General features: G+C 42.4%; 1 protein-coding gene across 3 annotated transcripts in view; it reads right to left on the reverse strand.

The window, feature by feature from the left end:
* The window catches only part of Kctd1 (potassium channel tetramerization domain containing 1), a 183,287-nt gene that overhangs the window by 24,763 nt on the left and 143,294 nt on the right, over positions 1-15,230 (reverse strand). The gene's annotated exons all lie outside the window — the stretch shown is intronic.

Consider the following 15,230-nt stretch of genomic DNA (forward strand, 5'->3'; position numbering starts at 1 on the left):
TTCAAACCCAGTATGTACTGCACACTAGCCAAGCAATCTAGCATGACACTACCTCCCCAGGCCCTCCCATTTCGTATGACTGGACACATTGCATGTATTCTGGATAAATCTAACCGTGCGAGATTTCTACCCTTACTCCTGGGCAAACCTGACTGTCTGATTATAGAATGTGGTGCACCATTCCTGAGTCTTCCCCGTGTCTAGCAGATCCCTGGGTCTGCCCCTGGCCCCCTCAGCCTCACACTTGTGACCATCAGTGAGGCTAGGCTGGCGAGTGCAGTGTGCCCACGCTTCCTTTGTTGCTTCACTATTCCAGATGGTTGGAAATCACTGACAATATGTTACAGTCATTGCTTCACACAAATGCGCATCATATTGATCATCTGAGAGGACGATGGCCAAGCCAGCATTTCTATTTCCAACTTAACAGTTTTCCCCACTTGTGATCATGCCAGCAAAACAGTGGCTTATAATGAAATATTTAAATCTTTTGCTTAGTGTGTTTAAGTGAAAATCCTAGAAGCTTAACAGAGTTTAATGAAAAGAACAAGAAACTGACAAGAAACCTGCTTAATGCTTTTTTAACATCCTCAGAAAGATGGACAGAATAGCTGAAGCTACCTCAGCTTGTTTGTAGTGTTTTCTAACTCTCATGTTCAGAGACATAAATGCACAAATACCACACATGTACACAAATGCATGCACAGCATACATGCTGCACACATACACAAATACATATACAACACACATATTATAAATTTACACATACCATATGCATAAATATCACACACATACAAAAATGCATGCATATTCACATGTATTCATGCCACACACACATACACAAATAAACACACCACACCATACTACATATACATAAATGCATACATATGGATATGCATACTTGTCATAAATATATACAAATGCACATACACACATGCATATATGCCATGTATATACACATGCACATGTATACATCCATACATACCACACACATATACAAATGAATGCATAAATGCACACATATCCCAAACAAACAAATTCACACATATGGACTAATGCACTTACACACACAGGAGCACACACATGCACATATACACACATCCACTGTCTTAGTTAAGGTTACTGTTGTGGGGATGAAACTCCATGACCGAAGCAACTTGGGAAGGAAAGGATTTATTTTGCTTACACATATCCCTGTACATCATCAGAGGACATCAGGACAGGAACTCAAACAGGGCAGGAACCTGGAAGCAGGAGCTGATGCCATGGAAGGGTACTGCTTACTGGCTTGCTTCCTATGGCTTGCTCAGCCTGCTTTCTTATTGTACCCAGGAAAACTAGCCCCAGGGATGCTCCATCCACAATGGATGAATTGAAAAAAATGCCTTATAGCTGGATTTTATGGAGGCATTTTATCAATTGAAGTTCTCTTCAGAGAACTCTAGCCTGCGTCAAGTTGACATAAAACTATCCAGCGCACACACAAATGCATGCACATTCACAACTTCATGATTACTATCATTCAAAAGTTTTACAGCAAAAGTCTCATTCAAATATCAAAAGGTGGTTGAATGAATGGAAGTGAATTCATTCTGTGATTGTATGACTTTAGAGTGATGGAGAAGTTTTAAAACTCATCCAGAAACCGACTTCCCAATGACACCACCCTGGGGGTGAGAGTCCTGCCTCCTTAGAGAGAGAAGAGCTGAATGCAAATTCATACCGCAGAGTCAGTAGCACACAGGCATGTTTAAGGGTGCACTGAACATCCTTGTCACCCAGTGGCCTTCTCAGGATGTCCAACTGCTTTCTCAGGTCTCTGCGGGATGTGCCTGTTTGGCTGTACACTCTGAAGCTTTCTATTTCTAGATTATGTTGTACATATCTATGTAGTTACCAACTCCAAGTGTCATGTGAAAATAAAATGTGACCTGTAGACCTAGGCACGGTGGCTTATTCTGTAAGCTCATAATTTAAAGGCACGTTAAAGCACATCTTACTGTTGTGTGCTTGGGAGACACCCATGAAGGCTGCTAACAGTTCTCTGCCTTTGGCAACAGTAGGGCCAACAGCTAGAGGTGTCTGTCCTGGGCTGTCACCCCCTCCTGCTGGGCCTACACTTGGTTTACATAATTCAAGAATTCCCCCAGAGGTACCACGCCAGTCATTCAGCACACTGGACAACTGCTGTATCTCTGGCTATTTCTCCCTAAACCATCCAAAAAACAAAAATTCAGAACCAGGCCCCCACCTGCTGATGAGCTGCAGAAGTAAATGTTTCTAGCAAGGACCACGACCTTGTCATTTCCCCTTTCCTGCTCCAAGTGCTCATACACAGGGGTGACAGTGCCAGGCAGTTGATATGATGGCTTCGCTTGACTTGTTCTTCCACCTCCCTCTGCAGATGTCTCAATGAGAAAGAAGCAAGTGCCTCTAACAAGCTGGGGACTTCTGAGACACGTGAGCTCCTCCCTAGTCCACCTACACACTGTGTTCTTGGGAGGAAAGCCACTGCTCTTCTGTCCAGCTTTCTCACTGTCATTGACACCTCACTGGGGCGGAGAAAGGAATGTGCTTTATTCCAACAGTTCCATGAGTTTACTTGGTTGTTATGACTTTTAGTCCAATAACTTAATTCATCTAATAATTCTCTTTCTGAATTCCCTCTTATATCAGCTCATTCCTTAGATGGTAAATTATCAAAATGTTGAGGTTTTGGTGAGGCCTCTTCCCTAAAATGCTTAAGATTATAGATTAATAGGCCAGTCTTACAGTATTCCTTAAAGACAGACCTAGAGGAAAGGAAGGGAGGGGTCATCTAGGCATGTAACTCACTTGGTGGAATGCTTGCATAGCATTTCTAAGGGTATAGGTTCTATCCATAGCCCCCTATCACACCTGTACGTTTAACATTCAGGTAGAGACACGAGATTGGGGGTGGGTGGGGTTCTTTTTTTCTTTTTCTGTAGATTGAGCTATTTAGAGACCAGGAGAGTTTCAGTTTTTCTGTAGATTGAGCTATTTTGAGACCAGGAGAGTTTCCATTTTTGGATAAGCTCAGAAGTCCTTGGGGCCTGCTAGGTTGTTTTTCAAAGATCAATTTCAGTATGGGGGTGGGTGCCCAGAGCTCAGTGAGGCTGGGGGTGGATCCTTGAGCTCACTAAGTTCAAATAAAACACAAGCAAGAGTGAGCTCTGGTTCCCTTCCTGTGATTGATTAAAACCCTCCCAATCCGCATTCTTTGCCACTGTTTAAAAGTTAGAGTCCACTGTGAGACACTCAACTGAGCATTTCAACATAAAGAATCAAAAGAGATCCTAAAGTACACTGCTATTTCCAAGCCATTTGACATTGGCTTTTATTAGCTGCCTGAAATCACTGTTCAGGGCCAGTGTCACTTCTGGGGACATGGTATTGAGGTTTTGTTTTGTGTCAGTGTGTATGTATGTTCATGTGTTCATGGATATGTGTGTGGTGTGCACATGGAGGTCAGAAGACAACCTTGGGTGTTAGTCCTCAAGTTTGAGACAGGCTCTCTTTTTTGTTATCTGCTGCTCTGAATGCCAGGGCAGCCGGATGGACAGCCTCCCGGACTCTCCTCTCTGTGCTTGCCATCTCAGGTAGAAGCACTGAGATTAAGGGACAAATGACCTGATGTTTTCAAGTGAGTTCTGGGGGCTCAGATTCAGGGCCTCATGCTTGCACACAAAAGCATTCTACACACAGAGCCTTGTCCCCAGTCCCTTCACAGACCAGATGTGGTCAGCTGATGATATTCAACAACTCACTTCTTCTGCCTTCAGATTGAGGGGTTTAGGATGACATCAGAACTACACTCAAGAATAAGGCTGTGTGGTGAATAATTCTTACATTCAAAGGTTCCCATATAACAAAAGGGTAGTTGGGTTTTGGAAATTCATGTAAATACTTATTTTTAATTTCAATTATGTGTGTATGTGATGATATGTATGTGAAAGAGTGGAGTATGTACATGCATGCCACAGCTAGCATGTGAGGTCAGAGGACAACTTAAAATTGTTCTTCTTTATTCTTGAGAGTTTCATATATGAATACAATAAAATATATATTGAATTTCTCTCCTCCAGTTCTGCCTCATTTCCACAACATGTCCTCTCCCCAACTTTATCCTATCTATCTATCTATCTATCTATCTATCTATCTATCTATCTATCTAATAGATATAGAATATGTATATATATAATATAGTTATATAGAGAATATGAATATATATGTGTATAGTATATAGTATATATACATACATATATACATACATATATACACACATATATACACATACACACATACATATACATGTGTACACATACATATATACACATATATGTACACACATATATACACATATATGTATACACACATACATATATCAAGTCCAGTTAGTGTTCCCATGTGTGTACTGGTATTGGACTGTCCACTGGAACATGGGAACATGGTAATCCTATCAGTAGCTATATCCTTAGGAAAGAGTGGTTCTCCATCTGTCTGTCAACTGCCAGCATCTGGAGGACAACTTGTGGGAGTCAGGTCTCTCCTGTTGACAGTTCTGTGCATTCCACCCTGCCACCACACTTGCATAGCTTCTAGTCACCGAGCCACCTCACTGTCCTGAATGTTTCATATTGCCTGGGATTTTTAAAAGCCATACACTGTCTGCACATTCACATGTGTGACTAGAAGAAACAATAGGGTTTGTAAAATAAACGACAGTCCCTAAGAAGCAATATCTGCAATCTGTGGGCTGAGCTGCAGGCGAATTTCTGAGTTCGAGGCCAGCCTGGTCTACAAAGTGAGTTCCAGGACAGCCAGGGCTATACAGAGAAACTCTGTCTTGAAAAACAAACAAACAAACAAACAAATAAATAAATAAATAAATAAATAAATAAAATAAATAAAAATAGTGAGATGGGTCATTTTCCCCTAAACTAGCCTTGTAAGAAATCAACCAAATGAATTAATTTTTAAACCAATGAATAGATCAGGCATTTGTTACGATTTTTTGTCTGATGAGAAGAAACATGAAAAGATTGAAAACAGTAAAAACAACCTTGGCATTCTCGGTGATACTATTCATCAAAAATGACAGCCGAGCACTGCTTTTGTCCCACGCAGCATGATTCATGGCATAATCAGCTAGAAAAGCCTGCTTTCACCAGACTTTATGTAGCCACACCATAGAATGCACAGCACCAGCCTGTGGACACTTAGACGTCTCTCTGTCCCCATACATGAGGTGCCCAAACTCCGAGAGACTCGAGGATTTCAGGAGTACGTGTTAAGACTGAAGAGTCTGAGTGAGGAGCTGCTGAGCTGGTAAATCATTTGACTTGGGAGAACCCAAGTTCCATTGCAGAGCCCACATCCAAGCTGGGCACTGCAGCACAGATCTCCAATTACAGCGCTGGGATTGGAAGAGATATGAGGATCTAAGGGGCTTGCTGGCCAGCCAGTTGAGCCAAATTAGCAAGCTTCAGGCTCAGCAAGAGACCCTGTCAAAAAGGGCCTGAGGCTAGATAGGACCCTATGGGACACCTACTACCATTGTTGTGGTAAATGAACAGAGTCATAAAATGGCCCCTCGTGACACTGTCATCACATAGATGAGGGCGCCACTCAAGCTTATCAGAGAAGTTTCCTCTTGCAGTAAATGGTTATTAACACAGGAACCCATAACTGTACAGAGAGGAAGTAACTTTAGCATGCTCAGGCCTAAATGGGATGTCTACATCATAGGTGCCCAAAAGGCTCAGGGATCTATGAGGAAGAGGGGGTAAGAAGATTATCAGAGCTGCAGATGGTGGATGACTCTAAGGAAACCTTTCCAGACATGACAGGAAGGAAGATACAGAGACTGTGACCCCAGAAGACCTGCACAAGCTCAGGCCAGACAAAACCCCAGCATGCAGAAGTCCTGCTCTAACCAAGGGACACACAATTGTGCTGGAGATGAGAAAGTCAGTTCAGTGACATCATGCATCTCCCATGCTCCAGGGTGAGCCCCACGCCCAGGAGTAACCAGCCAGCACAACCTGGACTTCATGGTGTTTGTTTGTTTGTTTGTTTGTTTGTTTGTTTAGACAGAGATAGGAAGAAATAACATGACACTGGATGGGTAGGGACTTAGGGGAAGATCTGGTCTGGGAGGATTTGAAGGAGGAGAAAATATGGTCAAATGCATTGTATAAAATTCTCAAAGGATAAATAAAAATATTCAAAAATAACGTAGAAAGCCACTTAAAAAAAGACATCCAGTGTCAGCCTCTGGCATGTGCGCACACACACACACACAATACACACACATACACATACACACACATATACACACATATACACACACATACACACACATATACACACATATACACATACACACACACTTACACATACACACATACACACACACACATACACACACATACACACATACACACACATACACACACACATACACACATATACACACACATACACACACAAACATACACATACACACACACACACACACAATACACATACACACACATTAACCCACACATTAACCCACACTAACATCTACACACACACATACACATTAACCCACACTAACATGTGCACACACACGCACAAAAAGTCGAGGATTTCCCCTCCTCCCTAAGAACTACACAGTAAATGAGTAACAGAGCATGTCCAGAAATCTGTATCTCTGGAGATGGAAGAGGAGGAGGAGGAGGAGGAGGAGGCGGCATCAGTTAAAGGAAGTTAGGGGTCACCTGGCTGCTATTCTGGTTCCTTATTTTCTCCTGAAGAAAGTAAGCTTAGAAAATAATCCTTCTGGTTTGTGCCTTGAAGGAAAGAGGCTGTAAGTCCTTACTTCACAGCGCTGGGCTCCAAGGACACAAGGCTGGGACACAATCGAGAAGACCTTTGTGGAGATGGGTTTCTAACAGGAAGATGTCCATAAGAAGTTGAGTTCTTGGCAAATTAGGGTAGAATTAAAGTACTCAATATGACGTGCAGTTCAGCCTTGAATCGTTTCTTGTTGTTATTCCCAAGTGAGTCTAACATCGGGCACCAGCAGGTGTATACATGCAAGGAGTCTCTGCCTTCTTCCCAGATCCAACTGGGAAGAATGAGGACTAGGCTAAGGCTTTATTTGCTTCTACACACATTTATTTCAGCAACTTTTAATTCACTAGTTCAGTCAAAACCAAACCTAACTTTATGTGCAGAGATGGAAGAACATGATGGTCACAGAGGTGTTGTGGGTGATGGTGAGGAAGCTGCTTCACACCCAGGGCCTGCAGCTCAGGAGCCTGTGGGTTCCTGTCCACTGGGGCAATGGGGCAATGGGGGCAATATGGCGATCCCAATGTAGCGATGAAAAGATGCACCACAGGACACTGGAGACAAACAGACTCAGCATGCTAGCAAATTCTGCTTCCAAGTGTGAATTAAAATACATACTGGACTTTGAGTTAATTTTTTTTTTCAAATAGATGTTACTTGGGGTGAGGGGATAACTATTTAAAAATAAAATTATCTTTAGATTTAACATAGGAGGCAAGTTAATTCCCTAAAGGGTCTACTTACCCTGTGCAGTAATCTTTCCTCTTTTCTTTTCTTTTCTTTTCTTTTCTTTTCTTTTCTTTTCTTTTCTTTTCTTTTCTTTTCTTTTCTTTTCCTTTCCTTTCCTTTCTTTTCTCTTTTCTTTTCTTTCTTTCTTTCTTTCTTTCTTTCTTTCTTTCTTTCTTTCTTTCTTTCTTTCTTTTTTTTTTTTAAGGTAGTGTCTTAAACAGCCTAGGCTGGCTCAAACTCATTATATAGCAGACATAGTCATAAACTCCTGATCCTCCCTCCTCCACCTCACAAGTGCTGGGATTACAGGAGTGCTCCACTATGTCTAGCTATTGTTTTTCTCAGTGGTATTGAGCTGCTTAGTGAAATACTGCTTATGACTCATATTGGCTGCTTCTCTCTGCTACCTCTGCCTGATAAGCTACAGAAGCTGTTTGTTAAGAGAGGGAGGACTTTTATAGGTTAATTCTGGTGGAAGAGAAAACAAAATCACCCATCCAGGGAACACCAAAGGGTGACGAGGAGAGGTAGGTACCCTTGTGGTCTTTTCTCTACATTATACTTTAAGACAACACTTCCCAAGTCTGGCCACATTTAAAGCAAGGCCCGTCTTGCTCCCTGGTGGCAGAGGAATCCCGTAGCTGTACAGCACACCTTACTAAAGGATTATTCTCCCAGCACAAAATAAAAAAGCCAGGTTCATTGTTTAAACACAGAGGCTGTTCAACTTTTCATTCGTTCACCTGTGTCCCAGGAGAGAACTGTGGGAAAGCAGGACAGTGAAATAGAGAGGTGACAGATGAAGACCCCACCCCATCAGTCACCCCTGGGAAACTCCACGCTTCCAAAGTCATCGCAGCAGCAGTACGACCTTCCTTCCCTCTCTGCTGACACTCCACAGTGACCTAGCTTGGCACACTTCAGTGCAGGCACCAAATTGCTACCATGTGGATCAAAAGGCAGGGCATAACAAAACAGCTTAGTCACTAGTGTGCCCTAACTTTCTGGGTTGCTTGTTTTGTAGATAGATTCTCTCTATGCAGCCCACCCAGGCATGCCGCATCCAGGATCCTCCTGTCTCCCTTCCTGAGATATCAGAGTATAGAGATATGCTGCTGAGCCTGACTTCATGCAGTAATTCTGAAGAAAAGTTTGATGAACCATTTGGCAGATCAGATGCATCCTGTAACAGCATTTATTTGGGGGTGGGTGGGTGGGTGGTGTCTTTGAAACATGAGCTTACATGACAACACAGTGGGACTCATGTCTGGAATGACAGCATCAAAACTGGAAGCATGAAGATGGAAACGATGACATCACAGAATCCTCAGACTTAGCAGGATTCCAGAAATTCTAGGCCAGGATACAAGTGCACAGAAATGCAAACACTGACTTGACTGTCTTCAGAACATAGTCTTCAAAGATTCTTTTATTTTAAGGCTTTAAAAATGTATTTAAGCTGGGTAGTGGTGGCACACGCCTTTAATCCCAGCACTTGGGAGGCAGAGGGAGGTGGATTTCTGAGTTCGAGGCCAGCCTGGTCTACAGAGTGAGTTCCAGGACAGCCAGGGCTACACAGAGAAACCCTGTCTTGAAAAAACAAAACAAAACAAAACAAAACAAAAAGTGTATTTAAAATGATGTGTATAGGTATGTGTCTGTGTGTATATTTACATATGAGTTTGTGTGTCTGTGGAATAAAGAAGAGGGTGTGGACCCTCTGGAGTTTACGAATTACTCAGTACGATTCTAGGAACCAAACCCAGAGCCTCCGGAAGAGAAGGCACTCTTAACCACTGAGCAATCTGCCCGGTTCCATATTTTAGGTGGTTTTGTTTTGAGACAGGGTACAAATATATATAATGTAGGTGGCCTGGCATTCACAAGCCTGGCCTCTCTAATCCTCTCACAGTACACTAAGCTGGCTTCCCCCCTCAGTGAGTTGAGTCTGTGATGTCTACCATCATATATGAGCATGATGCCAGAAGACAGAACTCTGCTGGCAAGGGCACGTGCTTGCCTCCTCTAGCCTAAAGCTCTGAATGCAGACACCCTTTGGGTGGCCATAGGCGTCAACTCCAACGCTGTAAGAGGAGTCTCTTTTGAGTTGTGCAGTTACCTACATATCCCTGCATGCTTAGTAACTCAGCAACTATTTTAGAGATATCCATTTAGCATAATCTACTTATGTGGGAGTTAACTCATGTACTGGGTTTAAAATATACAAAAGCTCTGTCAAGCCGTCAGCTCAGAAGGCTCAAGGAACTAAAACTCGAGAGCTCCCTGCCAGACAGTGAACTATTTTCACTGAGACCCCTAGTTTATTACCACCCCACAGATTCTATTAATTATGTGGTTCAGCCCACTTCCCCACTTGAAAGAGTTCACATCTGAATAAGCATAAACAGAACACCACTAAAATTACTTTTGCTAGAAGGGACAGTGACGGATGCAAAAGACCCCACTTTGAACTCAGACAAGCTTTTCTTACAGTGATTGCTGCATGAATGTTCACCACACACATATGCCCAGAGCAAATCTTCAGGATGCCATGTCATTTGGCATGGAGCTTAATAAACAAATTATTGCAATATTTCAATCTTTCATTATCAGTGGTGTTAATAAAGTATCTTCAGTGTTTTTGGAGCCAGTCATAATCAGATCTGCCCTTCAAATCTGCACAGGCCAGAGAGAGAGCATCTACAAGTGTCTCCCATCAGATGCTCACACTGTCCAAATCAAGTGAGTAGAGCTGTACGGAAGATTCTGATTCCATCCACTTACTCCCCGCCCCCCTTTTTAAAGCGGTGCTACGTTTGATCAGCCATGCTGGGCAAGTCCCTACCTCTGAGCTACATTCCGGAGTCTCCCACTCCCTTGAAGTTTTGCTGTTGTTGTTGTTTTGAGACACAGTCTTGATAAGTTGCCCAGGCTGGGCTTGAACTCACAATCTTGCTGCCTCTGTTTCCCGAGTAGTGTAGCTCAGATTACAGGCCCGTACCACCAGGTCCAGCTAAAAATATTTGATGGCGGTATAGTTTTCTTGACCTTTCTTTGTTGTTGTCCCTTTATTTGAGAAAACAGACAGCGGACCCACAAGACCTAGTCTGTTGACTTCTGACAGCCCATCTTTACATATTCATGGCTGTCTACTATCCCTGTTCAGATTTGCTTCTGCTTTTTTGAAAGTGCATCCCTTTGTAAACCAGCTTAGCCTTGAATGCAATATGCTTCTACTTTAGCCTCCCAAGTGCTAGGGATTCAGTTTGAGCTGTTGGCCTTGGTCTTGTTTTTGGTTTATTTGTTTGTGGTTTGTTTTGTTTTTGCTTTTGCTTTGAATGTAATTGGTATAAAGTTAGTCTGGATTGGGAGCAGGTGTTCTTGTGGATTGGCGCCAAGCCGGAATCCCGGGTGGAGAGTCCCCGAGCTCTCCCTTCCTTTCTTGGTGAGTACTTGGACTCAGATTCACATCCCTCACAAGTGTTGTACCCCAAACTATGCACCCCCTCACATCTTCCACCTCACATCTTTTAAGGTCATTTGTTACTTACAAATCAGAATTTCTTTAACTAGAGGTCTTTGCTGTAATCCTTGAAGCCCCCCTTCCCTCAGGGCCACGACACCAGAAGAAACTAGAGAAGACTCAGGAGCTCTGAGAGGGTACAGAAGGGGCAGCCCGTCAGGGAGGCAAGGGTTCAAAGCACCCCAGAGTCTAGAGAATGTGTTCATGGGTAATGCAATTGGCCCGTCTGGGTTTATTGACAGATGGTTGACTAGGTTGTACATTTGTACAGAACTTAGAAGGGACACTTGAACACCTTTGGGGAAAATCACAAACAAGCATCCTTCCAAGTGTCTTTGACTGCTAAAATCTGAGGGTTGGTCCCTTTCTGAAGTTTCGTTGAGATGAATATTTAATTACTTAGGAAAGTGTCATGAGAACCAAGGAGGAGCAGAGCGACGCACACACCCAGTTGAACACTAAGCAAGCGTTATCTGACCAGCACGGTTTGCTTTAGGTTTAAAGCCATGGAATCAGAAGTTTCTTTGAAACTTGACATAAGCTTAATGCTCTATCTGGTTGGGAAGGAGGGAGGTAAAGCGGGGCATACACGAGAGTTCATGATACCAGAGACAAGGAAGGAGACCCCAGCATTACGTCAGGCTGTCTCCCAGCCGTGAAAAGGAAGTTCTGAGAATTTGGAAGACAGTGTGAGAGGAGCCAATTGCTGAGTGGCTGATCACTGTACATTAAACAAAGGACTATGATGTGCTTCCTATAATCATGTGCAATGAATAACCTTATAAAATGACATATTTGTACCTGATTTATATGAGAGAAGGCAGGTATTCAGCTATCGGATCCTACCAACCCATCAAATAACTGCCAGGCAGATGGCAGAGCCTACATGTAAACACAAATAATAACAAAGCAAATTACTTTTGCTCAGGCTGGAGGTGAGACTTAGGGATAGGATATGTGCCTGCCATGCACAACAGCCCATGCTTGACCTCTGAAATATCAAAAGGAAAAAAAAAAACTATTATTGTTGCTGTGATACTGTGGGCAAATGGTGACTGGAAGTGACAAGAAAACTGAGGATAGCATTCAACGAGTCTGCCTTTTGTTGATGGGAAAAAATTCAATTTTTGATGGATGAAAGTCTTAGGATGGGAAAGTGAGGTTTAACTCTTTCCATGAAAGCATATATTGCTAGTTTGGTGCTTTCATATAGGAAAGAAGGTGCATAAGCAATTTTACATTTTCTAATAGTCGCATGGGAAAAATAAAAATAAGAAAAATTTGTCTGAAATATATTTCTATTTAACTTAAAATATTATCATTCCAACATGAAAAGAAAGCAATATAAAAAATCAATTTTACATGGTTTTTTTGGTTTTATGTCTTAAAGTTTAATGTGTAATGTACGCCACAAGGGGGAAGGCGTCAATTTGGACTGTCCTTTCTTTGGGTGTTCAAAGCTGCACAGGGCAGCTGGCTACTGTAAGAGACCAAGCAGGGAGAGAGAGTAAAGAAACCTATGGGATTTGATCCACATTTCAGGATATGAATAATGAGAGTCAAAATTATGGACTGGAGGAATATTCATAGAAAGTTATACTTGAGAAGTCTCCAAATGAGACATTAACTGAAGTTCATTCCTAAACTATGTAATACCCACAGGAGGTGAGTGGAAAATTCCATGGGACATCAGCAGACTGAGAGAGTGGCTAACCTTTTGTCTTCTACAACTACCCAAAGGCCAAGTGGATCCAGAGCTCTCCAACCCAACAGCTCTCCAAAGGCTTGAACCTCACAGACCATTAGACACTGGCAATGCTCATGCATCTCCACTGACAAACACAGAAGAAAGCCAGCTGCTTAAGGCATAGGCTCGTGGTCCAGAAACCCATGCCCACGTGTTCCAAACGCCAGTACCTTGGCATGTACATCTACTCAAGTGTGTACACCTATATGTTCATGTATGTATGTGGGTCTTCAAAGAAGGCACATGAGTAAGGAGGACGAAAGTCAACCTTGGGTGCAATTCCTCAGGAGCTGGTTTTGGAGACAGGGTCTCTCATTGGCCCAGAGCTTGCCTGATGAGCTGGTTGGCCAGTGAGTCCTAAGGGTCCACCTATCTCTGCCTCCCTAGTGCTAGTGTTCCAGTTCCATTCTGTTGCTGTGATAAAATACTCTGACAAAAAGCAACTTAGAGGAGGAAAGAGTTTAGTTACCTCATATTTCTAGGCTACAACAAAACATTGAGGGAAGTCAAGGCAGAACTCAAGCATGAGCCTTAAATAGATATCATAGAGGATGCTGTTTGCTAGCTGGCTGATGCTTAGCTATCGTCTTACACCACCCAAAATACCTGCCTAGGGATGGTAATGGATACAGTGGGCTGGACTTTCTTATATAGATTATAATCAAGACAGTTCCTCACAAGCATGCCAATTTGATCTAGGCAATTCTGCAACACAAGTTCTCTCTTCCCAGGTGACTATGTCAAGGTGAGAATAAATACTAAGTAGACAACTGGGATCATAGGAATACCAGCTGTTTTACGTGAGTTCTGGGGACTGGACTCACACTTTTGTGGTCAACACCATACCAACTTAGCTATCCCCACAGTCCCCAAAGACCTCCTGAGTAAAAACATAATACCCCTACATGGAAAACTCCATATTATGTAAGTTTGTTTCATCCATAGAACTACTAAAAATATGATACAAATGATCTTCAGGACATGTATGTAAATTATATATATGAAAAATAAATGAATTTCAAGTTGAAACATGGGTTACCTTTCCCCATATAGCTCATTAGATATAGACAAATATTCTAAAATTTGAATATGTGCTAAATCAGAAATACTTCTGTACTATGTAGTTTGGACGTTAAGGCCCTCAAGCTGCATTAACATCTCCCTTATGTAAGAAGTTTAGAAAGCAAACCAAAGCAAAAGGCCACCTGACCAGGCCACTAACTTGCCCTACACTTAAGGACAGGATTTAGACCTTTGTATATATGCTGTACTTGACCCTGGATTTAACTCCTCATCTGAAGGTCCAGCACAATTTTCTGTAGTTGATGTTAGTATTAACAGAAGGATGGAAGGAATACAAACAGGAACTATTTTAAAAGAACAAGAATTATAGAGTCATATTCTTAAAACCTTTAGCCACTGTGACCATGTGACTCAGTGTCACCTTAGTGTTTTTAAGTCATGCCTGCCCTAACAGCTGACTGTCAGGATTACATCATTGTAGTTCCTTTGTGGATAGCATATAAACCTACATTTTAGTCATTTCATTTTTATCATGGAAATTAAACCTGGTTATCAAGAGAAACATTTTCCTACCTTTTTCATCCCAATTATCAAATTATTTTTATATAATACTAAATAGCCAAGAGAGATCTGAAAAACTAATACACCAGTCTCCATAACATTTTTACAGTAGCTATGATTTTTATTCAATCTTTTCTATTTAGGCTACACTCATTATTCTCTCTCTCTCTCTCTCTCTCTCTCTCTCTCTCTCTGTCTGTCTCTGTCTCTCTCTCCCACCCCTCTGTCAGACTCTGTCTGCCTGCCTGCCTATCTGTCTCTGTCTGTCTGTCTGTCTGTCTGTCTCTGTGTCTCTCTCTGTGTCTGTCTCTGTCTCTGTGTGTGTGTGTGTGTGTGTGTGTGTGTGTGTGTGTGTGTGTGCATGTGCTAGCCCATACATACCATGGTATACACATGGAACTTAGAGAACAACCCTCTGGATTCTCTCCTTCCACCATGACATGAGTTTGAACTGAGGCATTAGGTAGTAGTAGTAGTAGTATTTCACCCTGCTTGCATCATTTTTAAATTTTAGATTGGCTCTCTCTACAGTCCTGGCTAGCCTTGAACTCATCGTGTAGACCCAGCTTGCCTTGAATTCATGATCCTTCTCCCTTGGGGTCCTGAATAATGAAATTGCAGGCACGTAATGCCTAGCGCTCAGAACATGACATTTGGACATGTACTCCATGTCCCCGCTTGTAGAGACCAGGAATCCATGGCCCTGAGGAGCTTCTGTAGGTCACGTCCTACACTTGGCAGTGGCCAGTCCACACTGGTCTTCTGATCATCCCATGCATGCACTTC

This window comes from Mus caroli, unplaced genomic scaffold, assembly GCF_978045245.1.
Source record: "Mus caroli unplaced genomic scaffold, Mus_caroli_1 scaffold_19, whole genome shotgun sequence".
In the NCBI taxonomy this organism is placed as follows: domain Eukaryota; kingdom Metazoa; phylum Chordata; class Mammalia; order Rodentia; family Muridae; genus Mus; species Mus caroli.